Source organism: Enhydra lutris, unplaced genomic scaffold, assembly GCF_002288905.1.
Source record: "Enhydra lutris kenyoni isolate GAN:26980312 unplaced genomic scaffold, ASM228890v2 scaffoldscaffold4, whole genome shotgun sequence".
Lineage (NCBI taxonomy): Eukaryota > Metazoa > Chordata > Mammalia > Carnivora > Mustelidae > Enhydra > Enhydra lutris.
In genome coordinates, this window is record NW_019154088.1 from 18,287,132 (window position 1) to 18,301,361 (window position 14,230).

General features: G+C 40.5%; 1 protein-coding gene across 3 annotated transcripts in view; it reads right to left on the reverse strand.

The window, feature by feature from the left end:
• The window catches only part of LOC111158740 (GA binding protein transcription factor beta subunit 1), a 73,426-nt gene extending 59,547 nt beyond the window's left edge, over positions 1-13,879 (reverse strand). For 2 of the 3 annotated variants that reach the window (XM_022520998.1, XM_022520979.1), the window contains exon 1: positions 13,509-13,879. The gene's annotated coding sequence lies outside the window, so the exon portion shown is untranslated. Of the gene's footprint in view, positions 1-12,389; positions 13,083-13,508 lie in introns of those variants that run through there. The other variant, XM_022521005.1, reaches the window with a different exon arrangement.
• Positions 13,880-14,230: the final 351 nt, after the last annotated feature.

Here is a 14,230-nt window from a genome sequence, read left to right on the forward strand (position 1 = left end):
CCCCACATAAGCTATGTATTTATCAGATATACATTCTCTATTTCTCTATCTACATTCTATCTGTGTATACCAATGTCCTTACTTAACTGTAAAATTATGATGTCATTACAAAGCTGTTCTCCATAAAACCTAGAATATAAATGGCTATAATCTAGGATAAAAAATATTTATTGATGACTATTTTATATTTATTTATTTGAGGGGGGAGAACATGGGCATGGGAGGAGGGGCAGAGGGAGATGGAGAAGCAGGCACCCTGCAGAGCAGGGAGCCCAACATGGCGCTTGATCCCCAGGCCCTGGGATCATAACCCAGGTGGCAAGCAGGCACTTAACTGACTGAGCCATCCAGATAACCTTATTGAGGACTATTTAATATTTATTAAATATCATTTAATATTTATTAGATAATATTAATATTTTTTAATATTCATGTTTAAAATAAGCTCAAGTTCCAGGGTGCCAGGGGCGTGGGACTGAGTCCCATGTCAGGCTCCCTGCTTAGTGGGGAGTCTGCTTCTCCCTCTCCCTCTGCCCCTACACCTCACTTGTGCTCTTTCTCTCAAATAAAATCTTTATAAATAAATAAGCTCAAGTTCCATATCCAAAGCACATGAATTACAGACACATATACATACCCAAACACTAAACTAAGGAGGACTAAGGATTCATCAAGTAGCATGTCTAGAACTTCCCAAGCACCTGCCAAAACTTAATCTTCCTCCTATATTCCCTGATGTTGCTACCACCCTTTTTACCTCTCAAATTAGAAACCTGAGAACTGTCCTTAACTTTCTCTTGCCCCTCATGTCTTTACATACAGTTGGTCATGAAATACTATAAGGTCTACTCTGCATTTTTTTCTCTGAAAATCTTTTTTCTCAATAGCCAATAGTTTTATATAGCTCAAAAATCCAAGCCCAGAAATGTTTACACTGAAAAGTCTCAGTGGAAGCATTTACACTATTACCACTCCCCTCAGACACAAATAATCCCCTTTGCGAGTTTCATGGGTATCCTTCCACTATTTCTATTATTACCAAAAGATAGCATTACTACATACACTGTTCTCCACTTGCTTTTCTTAACACATCCTGGAGATCTTTCCTATTAGTTAATTAGCTTTCTCATTTTCTTAAGCTGCTTAATATGCTATTGTGTAGATAGGTCTTAGTTTATTATGGATGGACACTATTACTATTATATACAACACTGCATAAACCACTAATATCTGTGTAATTGTATAATTTCGTTTCATGTAACTGTAGAATAAATTCCCTGAAGCAGGACTGCTGAGACAAAAGTAAATACAATTCTAATTTTGATACATACTGTGAAATTACCCGAGTCATTTATAAATTAGTCCTCTTCTCACCGCCTTTGCCACTGCATTTTCATGCCTATATTAATGAAGTGTACCTCCTTAACTGGTTTCCTTCCTTCCCCAACTATCGTCCCTCCTATTGTCAACTGATCATCATTATTTTAATGAATTTGTAAATATACACTATAATATTCTAACTTTAAAATTCCAAAGATTACTGAAAAAGCTAGTTCCCTCTAATCATCCCTCCTTCTCTCTACTCCCAAAACCCAATCCTCTACCCATCACCCAAGAGATAAGCACTATTATCAGTTCAGGATTACCCAGACCATGTTCTTTGCATTTGCACCCCTCCAAAACATAGCATTGTTCTGGGGTTTTTTTCCTTATGTATATAAATAGTCTCATATTGTATATACTGCTCTAAAACTTAGTACTCAGTATATGTCATATTCATTTCTTCAAATTATTATGTTATTCCATAGTATGAATATACCAATTTACTTGGTCATTTTAGTAATGTAACGAGTTTTATTTATTTTTCCAGGTTTTTTTTTTCCTACTATAAACTGCTGCAATGAACATACTTGCATGTGCTTCCTTATGCACATATACTAGTGTTCCTTTAGTACAGAAAATGGGCAGGTTTGCTGGGAATACCATTTCAAATTAATGCTAACAAACTGCCCACATCAATTTACACCCCCAAGCCAATTTATAGTCCCAACAACAGCTTATAATGTTTATTATTTCCTCACAATACAGCCAATTTTAACATTGGCAAGCTTTTAAAATTTTGCCTGTATTAACTTTTGTTTTCGTATGTATCTCTCAAATTACTAGTAAGATTGCATAATTTTCCAAATATTTGTTGGCCATTTGTATTTCCTCGTCTGAAACTACCTGTTGGTATACTTTTCTATGTCACTCTTTCTTTGTAGAAGAGCATCATTCATATACAGTTCTTATTTGTTATATGTGTTACAAATACTCCTCTCAGTCTATTCGAAATTTCTGTATTTTGAACATTGTCATAAAGTCTTACACTGTGGTTTGGTCAAATTAATCAAATTTATCAAAATATCTTCCTAAAACATAATAATCATGTATTCTAACGACCTACAGAATACAGAATTTAACCATATGTATATTTAACTTGAAGTGAAATTTAAATAGTTGGCCCCCTACCATTCTATTTCATAAACATAAATTCCAGAATTATCCTGAACTGTGAATCTCCTATTTCCTCAGTACATCTCCATTCTCAAATGCTTCTTACAGAGTAAACTTAACACTGCAATGAGTTAAAGTTTAATGTTAAAAAAAACTTTCTGGTACAACATAGCCTATAAATGTAAGCCAACTTCCTCTAGGGCACAGTTGAGGAAACAGCAATGTATTTCATCATGTGAGGAAAAACTGGCTGCACTGGACTTATTGAGAGACGGTATCTCTACTTCGCATGTAGCAACTTCCTACAATGCATTTCAGACCTTTCTCGATCTGGCCAGTGCCTCACTCAAGCCTCATAACTCACCACCACTTGCCACTTGCATTTATACTCCAACAATACGGTTACTTATAATTACCCCTACATCCTATTGTTTTGTTACACCATTCCTTTATGTGTTATCCTGTCTGAGAAATCTTCTCTTTACCCCAAGTTACCCCACCACATACTTACATTCTTCCTCTAAAACTCAGTTCAGACATTACCTCCTCCAACAAGCTCCCGCTGACCTTTTCAGCAAAAAGAATTAATCATTTCTCTACTTTGCCATTGTGCCCTGAACCTTTCATTAATATGTGGATTCCACTCTGTTACAAGGATTTGTTTACAAGCTCTCCTCTCCTATAAGCCTCAGAAAGTCAGGCCCAATTTATCTTATTCTTATGTATTTAATATTCAGCAGTTTCTCGTGTCCCGTTCAATAGCTAAATAGCTATTTGCCAATTAAACAAGTCCTCTCTATTCAGCAGTTAACATTAAAAACCTATACACAAAGGGCGCCTGGGTGGCTCAGTGGGTTAGAGCCTCTGCCTTCGGCTCAGGTCATGGTCCCGGGGTCCTGGGATCGAGCCCTGCATCGGGCTCTCTGCGGGGAGCCTGCTTCCTCCTCTCTCTCTGCCTGCCTCTCTGCCTACTTGTGATCTCTGTGTGTCAAATAAATAAATAAAATCTTTAAAAAAAAAAAAAAAAACCTATACACAAAATAATTGAAATCATGATCTTTAACTGAAGATATTTCACAACCTGGAAGAATATGTGGATTATAATAAAAGCAGTTTGTAGTTTTTTTCTTTTTAAGTATTAAGTTTTTAACTGTGAAATGATTTAGTGGGCTAAAGCCAACATTTTAAAAAATATCAGCAGGGGCACCTGGGTGGCTCAGTGGGTTAAGCCGCTGCCTTCGGCTCAGGTCATGATCTCAGGTCCGTTGGATCGAGTCCCGCATCGGGCTCTCTGTTCGGCGGGGAGCCTGCTTCCCTCTCTCTCTCTCTCTCTCTGCCTGCCTCTCCGTCTACTTGTGATCTCTTTCTGTCAAATAAATAAAATCTTTAAAAAAAAAATTAAAAAATTAAAAAAATATATCAGCATATAACAAATGTTAATAAAGGTATGTTGTCTCATGAAACCTTTGTTCCAGTCACACACATGCGCGCACTCACACACACACACACACACACACACACAATGTGTATATATGTTATTGATGCAAAACACTTTTGCTGTAGGTCACAGTAAAAAAAAAAAATAACTTGAAAGCTATTTCCATTGTTGCTACATGGGCTCAGAGAAGCTTTAAATCAACAAACAAAAATATGTAGTCAAGGAAGGTTTCTTCAATGAAAGACAACATTTGGAGCAGTCTAGCTCTCCACTACCTCTCTAATCTCACCTATCACTCCCCCTTATTCATTTTGCTGGAGGCACACAAGCCTCACGAATTATTCCAACAAGACAAACATGCTTTCACCTCAAGGTCTTAAACATGTTTCTTTGACCCAGAAAGCTCCTTACTTAAAGAACTCCATCATTTACTCCCTCATTCCAGGACACCCAAAGAGAGCTTTCCCTGACCACCTAAAATATCAACCATCTCCCACCATTCTAACCCATTATCCAGTTTTATTCCTTTTCATACCACTCGTTACCACCTGATATTTACCATGCACTTCCTTTCCCCTCCTCCCTAATGCCAGCCCCAAGAACACAGACTGTCTTCTGTTTTCATTACTATATTACCAGAGATTAGGGCAGTACAGGCATAAAGCAAACACTTCGAATAGGTCATGACAGGCCTATCAAGGAAAAGGAAAAGGAAGAACACAGGGAGTTGTACCTGAGCATGGTATATTACAGAGGAAACAAGACTCAAGTAAGGTTGAAGAAGCCAAACATGAAAGGTTTGAAAGTTAGAAAGCAGAGTTTGGACTTTATTCTGCAGACAATTGGAAGTCAATGTTCTGAGCAAACGGTGATCCATTCAAACATTTATCCAGTACAAGTTCAATTCACTTTGCTTGGCACAATGGAGAGCGCAAAGGTCAACAGCACATGTTCTCTCCACTGGCTGTTCAGGTTTAAAAGCAGTGGGTTCAAAAAGTTTTAGGAAAATTATTCTGGCAGTCATGTGCAAGATGGATTGGAAGAGGAGACTCCAAAGTGAAAATGGGAAATAAGAGGCACTGCAGAGCCTCAAGACAAACTAAGACCCAGTAATCTAAAGAATTATGCTGACTAATGGATATAAATAATAAGAGAAACATGTATTACAAAAACTTTACAATTTGAATATGATGATTTATTACCAAACCATTGCAGAGAACAACTGAAGTGATCAGAGAGGAAAAGTGTGGCAAGATTCTTAGAAAAGCACAAGAATCCTCTTCCTTCTATTCAGTTCACAAAATAAGATGAAAGAATAGACTCGTGGTGATGATGAAAAAAAAAAATGTGCAAATGTGTACTCTATTTGCTTTTTCAATTAAGTAGAAATCAATGTCATCTTTTGAGAGGAAGAAGATACGAGATAACAGAAAAATGTGAGATTAATAATAGCCAAGAATAGCAAGGGCCCATTGGGAACTGCTCAGCATAAATTCATAATGGCCAAGAAATTCTTCGGAATCACTCACCTTCCTCCATAAATATGCTGACCTGGGTGGGGGGCGCAGGGGAAGAGACAGATAGTAGAAAGATTTGACAACAGGTAAATATGAAAGAAGTGACTGGTGTCAAGATCTGTCAAGTCTGTATCTAATGCACATAGCAATAAACGGAGAGAAGCTGAGAGTCTGTATGAAAGAAATGGCTCAAGGCATGGGTGGAGTAATCACAAGGGCAAAGATGTAAGAGTTCATACATACCAGTTAGGATGTAAGGGAAATTTTTCAGATCATTCCTTTAAACACCATACTGTTTGCTAAGGTCTGAATGATTACGTCTCTTACCCACCCCCTCAAATTTGTATGATGAACTCCTAATGGCCAAAGTGATGGTATTAGGAGGGAGGATGTTTGGGAGGTGATTAGGTCATGAGGAAGGATCATTAAGATTTATGCCCTTACAAAAAGAAACCTGAGAGAGCTCCCATGCCCCTTCCTCCATGTGAGGATACAACAGAGAAGCCTGCAACTGGAAGAGGGTCCTTATCACCAACCATGCTTGCACCTTGATCGTGGACATCCCAGCCTTCAGAGAACGGAGAGGGGAAAAAAAATTGTTGTTTATAAGCTACCAAGCCTCCAGCTTTTTATTATAGTAGCTCGAACTAAGGCACTGTTTAAATTTTTTTCTTCTGTCTGGATACATGCTAAGTGCTGTAAACACAAAGTGAGTACAGGAATCAGAAGGGCTGCACAGCCAATAATTTTAACATGAGAGGAAGTGACCTAATTCCAATGTTCAGATCTATAATTAGTATTATGACTTAGGATAAATATCCACCTCAGTTCCCACATCTACAAAATGGGAGAGCACGTTAAACAGAGGTACCATAGTGGCCTCCACTCACCTCCTACAAAAAATTACTGCTGTAGTAAACCAAGTTACCATACAGTAACAGTACTACTGCGTATTTACCCAAAGAATACAAAAACACCAATTCAAAAGGACATATGCACCCTTATGTTTATAGCAGCATTATTTACAACAGCCAAATTATGGAAGCAGCCCAAGCATCCGTTGACTGATGAATGGATAAAGATGATATGGAGGGGTGTGTATGTGTGTGTGTGTGTGTGTAGACACACACACACACACACTATATATATATATATGTGTGCACATATATATACATGTGTACACACATATATTTTTTCCAATGGAATATTATTCAGCCATAAAAAAGAATGAAATCTTGCTATTTGCAGTGACATGGATGGAGCTAGAGAGTATAATACTAGGTAAGATAAGTCAGAGAAAGACAACTACCATACTATTTCATTCATATGTGGAATTCAAAAAAAAAAAAAAAAAGTAAGCAAAGGGAAAGAGAGACAAACCAAGAAACAAACTCTTAATTATAGAGAACAATCTGATGGTTACCAGAGGAGAGGCAAATAGGGGAATGGGTTAAATCAGTGATACAGATTAAGAAGCGCACTTGTTTTTATGAGCACAGGGTGATGTATGGAACTATTAAATTACTATAGTACACCTGAAACTATAACACTGTATGTTAACTGGAATTTAAAACTTAAATAAAAGAGAAAAAAAAAAAAAGAAATGTCTTGTTCCTCAAGTGTAATGAAACAGAAAAAAAGCTAATTGGGTTAGAGGAACTCTCAAGCCTTTTCTAGAAAAATACAACACTAGGTAATAGAATCAACAATATTGGTAGAGGTTTAGCATAATTTATAATAAAAAGAAATAGAAGCACTCATTTTATTTTCTAATTTTTAAATTACCATGGATTATAAAACTATATAATAACATGAATAGGTATATGTTCTAACATTAAAATAAAATAGGACTCAAAATTTAATAAATATCCTACAGATTCCTTACCTGCAATTCCAAAATACAAAAACTCTTGGGTGGCAAAACCTTACCTGCACTGACATGAAGCACTGACAGTCTTTACCCTCTTTGGTATAAACCTTCATATGTGTTGCTGCAGAAATAGTAATGTGTTTGAAGTGGACTGGACTCTGTCAAAAGGTTACATTACTATCTTGCCTATATTCAAAAAATTCTTAATTCCAAAAACTATTAGACCCCAAGGGTTTTAGTGGGCTATGATCCTATAATAATAATTGCTAACATTTGCTGAGCTATTAAAATGTGTGTCAGACACTGTTCTGATCACTTTATATGCAGTAACTCATTTAATCCTCCCAAGCACCAAAACGTAGTTATTATAATTACCCAATTTTACAAAGGAGCAAACTGAGGCAGAGCAATTAAGTAAATTGCCTAATGTCACAAAGCCAGAGAGTGACTAAGCTGGGATGAATACAATGTTTAAAATATTACACAGAAGAGGGAGAAAACACAAAATTGAGAAGTGATTAATGATAGAATGGTAGGAGTCCATGACTGTTTTCTCTACCCAACTAATATATTACTTCTACAACGGTAAGGAGTCAAACTTAAAAAAACACAAAACACTTCATGTGCTTACAAATTCTCATTTATGTGCAATTCCTAAGTCAAACTGCATAAAGTACAGTATAAAATCCAAGCTTCTTAGTTTATGTTAATCTTTAATTTCTTATTGAAATATGACATTTTAATATGCTCTTGATTATAATTAATACATAAAAATATATATTCACTGTAGAAGTCAGAGAATTTGGATAAGCAGAAAGAAAATAATCACTTATAAAACTCCACTCAGAGATAACCACTTAACAATTTGGCATATATCCTTTCAGACATCAATACAATTTTCCTTTGAACAATGCAGGGCTGAGGGGTACAGATACCCACCCACCCATACTCACATACATAGAGTTGAAAATCTGAGTATAACTTTTCTCTCCCCAGAAACTTAATTATTAATAGCCTACTGGCACTAGAAGCTTTACCAATAACATAGACAATGGATTAATACATATTCTGTATATGTGTTACACACTGTATTCTTACAGTAAAGCAAGCCACAGGAAAGAAAATGTTAGGAAAAAAATTAAGAGAACATACACTTACAGCACTCTACTGTATTTGTCAAAAAAAAAAAAAAAATGCCTGTGTATAAGTGGACCCATGCAGTTCAAAGCATTATTGTTCAAGGATCAACTGTATATTTGTTTTTTAACCAAAACGGAATTGTGTTTTTAAAACTTTTTTACTTGACATATACCAAGACATCTCTTCATGTCTTCACATTCTTCCAACATCATTTTAACAGCTAGGCACTATTCACCTCACTGTGAATATATATCCTAACAATCACTGTGACCAAGATTACTGACTCTAGAGTCAAACTGCTTGGATCCAAGCTCTGGCTCTATCACATACTAACTCTGCTACCTTAGGCAAGCTACCTCATTTCCCTATGGCTGTTTTCTCTGCTGAAAAATGGAGGATAATATTATCTACTTCATATGATTAACGTGAGAGCAGGGTCAAATGTTAATACACAGCTTTTACTATCAACAGTGCTGCAATCAGAATGTTCACAGCTAAATCTCTGCACACATCCTTATTTCATCAAGATAAATTCCCTTAAATGAGAATTTCCATGTCAGAAGATATGCCCATTGTTGAGTCTCCCAAATTACAGTGGGTTTTTTATTTATTTTAGATTTTATTTATTTGAGAGAGCAAGAGAGAGAGAGAGAAGGACCAGGAGGGGGTGAAGGGCAGAGAGAGGGAGAGGCAGGCTCCCCACCAAGCAGGGAGCAGGGCATGGTCTCCATCCTGGAACTCCCGGATCATGACCTGAGCCGAAGGCAGATACTTAACAGATTGAGCCCTCAGGCACCCCTACAGCTGGGTTTAAAGCTCTCATCAAATAGCTCTCTTACTTAAAACTTATTTCTCTTTAACCAAGAAGGTGAAAACTATGATCCAGTTAAGCTAACCAGCTTGTTTCACTCAATTGGCTTTTGCTCTCCTACTTCTGTACCTGCAAACCTAGACAAATATCATAAAATCTCAAAAGTCTGTAGAGAACATTAGGACTCCTGGCCCAATTCCTCATTCTGCTATCAATTCCTCCACCCTAGAATCCCTAACTTGAACATCTTCAGTGAAAACTTAGAGCCTATCACCCAAACCCAACCTTTACATGTTTCCTGTTTCGTGGAAATTTATCTTGAAAGACTACTGAAATCCTCCTTCTACTACCCATGCATCCTAGTTCTTTCTAGGCAGATCAAACCTGATCTGTGTGACAGACGTCTAAATTTAAAGATAGCTATCATTCCTTAGATGAGCTTCTTTCTGTTTTTTGAGCCAAACATCGAATTTTTCAGCCCTTCCTCCTTTCTTCGTGTCCATTCTCCCCATGATCAAGGTCCTCTGGATATGCTCTATAGTTCAGTGCTCTTTAAACCGGAGTGTCTATCACCTGAGGAACTTGGGAAAAATATGGTGGCCTAGGTCCCAGCTATGCTACTCAAGCTTGGGGCTCCGTGTTCTTGCTCTGCAGGTGATTCTGATAAAAAGTCTGAGAATTGATATAAGGGCCCACTCATAATGTGACAGTATGCTACCAAAAAAGCCGGCACAATAAAGATGACACAATATAATTATCCCAGGTATAATACAACAAATACAAAGTAAAGTGTGGCTAAATACCTGCTCTCTCTTTCCAGAGGGAGACTGCGCAGCACAGGAGCGGGAGTGGCAGGAGAGGGAGAATCTCAAGCCGACTCCACCATGAGACTCCACCATTGCACAGAGTCAGACCTGTGGCTCCATTTCACCACACTCAGATTATGACCTGAGTCGAGATGAAGAGTCAAACCCTTAACCTAAGACTGAGCCACCATGTGCCCCAATACCTGTTCTATGTGTTCTACCAACTTCAAAATGACATTTACTTTTTAAAAAATTATACCATAATGTTGATTCACATTAAATGTAGTTAAAATGATCGAGTCTTATTGTATTTGTGCTTTAGCTTCTTGGGCCCTAACTGCTAGCCTTTCCAATTATTCCCATTAAAAGGTAAGAGAACCAGGACAAAGAGTTTCAAATTCCTATTTCTAAATATATCAATGGCTCTGCATTATGATTTACCTTCAGTGGAGAAATCATTTCAAGCTTTAGCCTCTACACTTACCTCATGGACAAACTTAAACTAAATGAAAATATACTAACTAGCCCACCAACAACTGACCTGACAGGTAACCGCACAACACATCTTCTATATGTAAAGCACTGTTGTCCACACACGGGGGAAACAGTCCTTAATATTAGCAGACAGACCTTCTAAAGAGCATAATGGAACAAACAACTTCAAAAAAGTTTAATACCAAGATAGACATATTAATACTATAGAAACCTACGATTACTAGTTGGAAAGCTCTGGTGCCAAAGAAACGATACTCATTAGAAAACTAAGTTACCCTGCTCTTAACATTTTGTTTCTGTTTGCTTCTTAATGTTTATGAGATAGAAAGGAGATGGACCCATTAGTGAGTTCACCCACACTCAGACTACTTGCAAAGGAAACTGCACCCTCAAAAATACACTCTCAAAATAAATACATGATTCAAAATTTCATGTAATGTCTTCTGAATTTCCTGACCTGTTTGCTTTACCTGTCACTATTCCTAACTTAGGAGGTACTCAAGAGGGGGGGAGCAAAGCAGGGGGAGGGGTGCATTCTACAGATGAGGTCCATCATGAATACATCTTAGAGATGCTGAGAAAAGGGAGACAAGTAAAATTAACCAAGATCAAATTTTATATTTATTTTCATTTGCATAGAGAACATCAAAAATACACCTGGCATTTTCAAACAATTATGTCAAGAATGACCAGATGCTTCCTGTTGATGGAACAGTAGAGAACTACAGTCTGACAGAATCAAAGTAGAGTTCACAGAAACAACTGGAAATGAATTTAGCTTCATTTCAAAACCATTAATTCAAAGTATGGCCTTAACATTTTCACACATTTACAGTGTTACTGGCCTCCAGCCTAAAACACCCAGATTGACTGAAAGAACTCAAACTCTAAGTTAGGAGAGTTAACTCTAAAGGTACGTATACGCATTACAAAAGTATTGTTTGACCAAATGTTTCACTGCAGGATTCCTTTTAAATCTGCAGCTCCTGCAGTGCTTTGACGTATCCTATCTTCAAATATTACTTTTACACACTAGTTTTCACAAGCACATCCAAAATGAAATTCACATTTTACTTGCATACATAACTAAGTTGTGGAATTAAAAATTAAGTTCAGTCACTTAAAGTATTTGCAAATGTTCCTAAGTCTCCAGGATCATACGCAGATTACACAATCTTTACTTTTAATACTGTTTATCCATCTAAACCCCAAACTCAAAAAAAAGCACAAGAAGAAAGTACAGAAATCAACCCTATCCATATTTTCTAAGTGGGTCTTGTATAATATCCTATTTGACTTGTATGGTAAGAGTTTTGGGAGTTTCCCAGAGGTTACCTGGTATGATACCACAACAGACTTAATGCAGCAGACTTAAGAATCTACATGTCTTCTATTAAACCAGACATCTAAGACTTACAGAAATGCAAAATAATGTCACTCTTACCTAATATGTCACTGTATTAACATGCAATGAATTTTTCTTTCTGCTGTTATTTGAGGGGAAATATTTAAAAAGAGGAAAATTAAGAAAAAACGCATAAAGCCATCTTTAATTTCCTTAAATTCAGACTCTGAACCTGAAAGTGGAAGTGTCAACACGGATGGTTATAGGTCAGTGCAAAGAAATTTAAATTATGCTGGGTGGGTCTCAATGTGAAATAACTATCTGCAAAAAGAATTTTTAACCACTAACATGTGCATTATAAATTACAGTACATCTTTAATCCTGGAATGGGAAATTACTTTACAAGGATCATTTTCCTTACTACATCAAAACAGTTTCCAGATAAAAATTATACTTCATAAAGTAACTTGCCTGAATCGAGACAGCAAATCAGTGTTCGGAGAAAGCACTTAAAATATTTCCACATTTCCAAGCCCCCTTCCAAAGTACTGTTGTGGTCGCTACCCCTCCTTTGAACAGATGTCTGCTCGCCACAGTCCAATCAGTTTTAAGGCAAGAGTATGTGTACTGAAAACAAGCTTAAAGTGGGAAAACACACACAAAGCAGGCCTATATAATTCCTTTGGTTTCAGTTTTCACGATGCACCCCCGAGGCTATGCACGCTGATTCAACACGGCAGGACAGCTTCAACGAAGCACACTAAATACACACTGATTAACTGTGTCCAGACAGAAATGACCTGGCAAAATTCTCAACTTTTTCCTGAAGCCGTGCACCCGCAGATCCCGCCGGCCAAGTCCCAAGTGCGTAAGTCCCGAGCATCCAGAGCGGCGGGCTTTGTCCCCTCAGGGACTTGAGTCCCCGAGGTCGTGGCAGTAGCCGCGGTCGGCCCGCCGCTTAACCCTGTCCGGGCCAGCCGCTCCCGCCGCGGCCCGAGCGCCTCCCGGCCGCGCAGGCCGCACAACACAGCGCGCCCTGGGCCGGCCGCCCCCGCCGCCCCTTCCCGGTTCCGGAGAGCCCGGTGGGGCCGCCAGGCCGCCCAGACAAAGAGGCCGGCAGTTCCCGGGGTGGCGGGCAGCGAGGCCGGGCCGGGCCGCCTCAGCCTGTCTCCCTCCCGCGCCCGCCCACCTCCCGCCTCCCGGCGCCCGCAGAGCCCCCGCCGCCCCCGGCTCGACCCCATCCCCGCCCCGGGGCCGCCGCTCCGGCCAGGGCCGGCTGGGAGGCCTCGGCGCGCCGGGGCCGAGGAGGGGGCGGCGGCCGCCACCATGTCTGCCCGCCCCTCCCAGAAGCGGGGTGCCCAGCGGACAAAGCGCGGCGGCGGCGCGGGCGGAGCGGGCGCCCAGGCCGACCCCGCCGACCCCCGCGGAATAAGCGGGGCCAGGAGCCCCGGAAACCCGGCGCCTTAATGCAATAAACAGGAAATCGCGGGGATGATCTGGGTTCCGGGGGAAGTGGAATTATTTTTTACCAGCGAAGAGATCAACTTCCACATCCGGTGGTAACAGGGCCCTACACAGACCCGCACTGACCTGGAAAAGCTTCGGGAGCGGCGACGGGGGAGCAGCAGGAGGTGTTGCGGGGACCCGAGGCGCCTCGTACCCGGCCGGGCTGACGCGGCCCCGCTACACACAAAGCGCTTCAGCTGCACAGGGCGCTATTTTCCGAAAATGCCGCGTCTGGTCGGCGCCCAAAATCCCCACCGAAAAGTCCCCCGTGCTGCGCGCGGAGGGACACATGGTGTGCGAGTGAGTCAAAGCTCCCAGCATCCCTCCCGGACCCGGCCCCTGTCAAGCCCGCGCCTGAGCCTTTCCGCCCTTTCCCTCCGCAGCAGATCGCTCTCCCACTCCCTCCCCGACCCCATTCTGGCGGGGGAAAAGGGGCAACAGAATCTGATTTTTGTTTTTAACGGATGGAGAGGAATATGCCATTTGTAGAGCCAGAGCCACACAAAGAAAGCGGCGGAATGATCCGCTCTCGGCGACCGCAAGTCCCGGCTCGCCCGGCGCCTGCGCGGCACGGGGGTGGGAGCTGCGGCCGGCCATGTGCGCGGCGGAGCTCCCCGGCTGGCGGCCGAGCCTTCCCGCCTCTTTCTGCGGGGGCTGGCAGTTGGGAAACTAAAGTCCGTGTTCCTCTCTTCGTAGCTCTGCGGCGTGACGGCTGAGAGAGGGGGAATCCGAGCTCCGAGGCTAAGCTGAGCCGCCTAGCAGAGTGCTGGGAGACGGAAGGGCGGCCAGGAAGCTAGGATTTAACT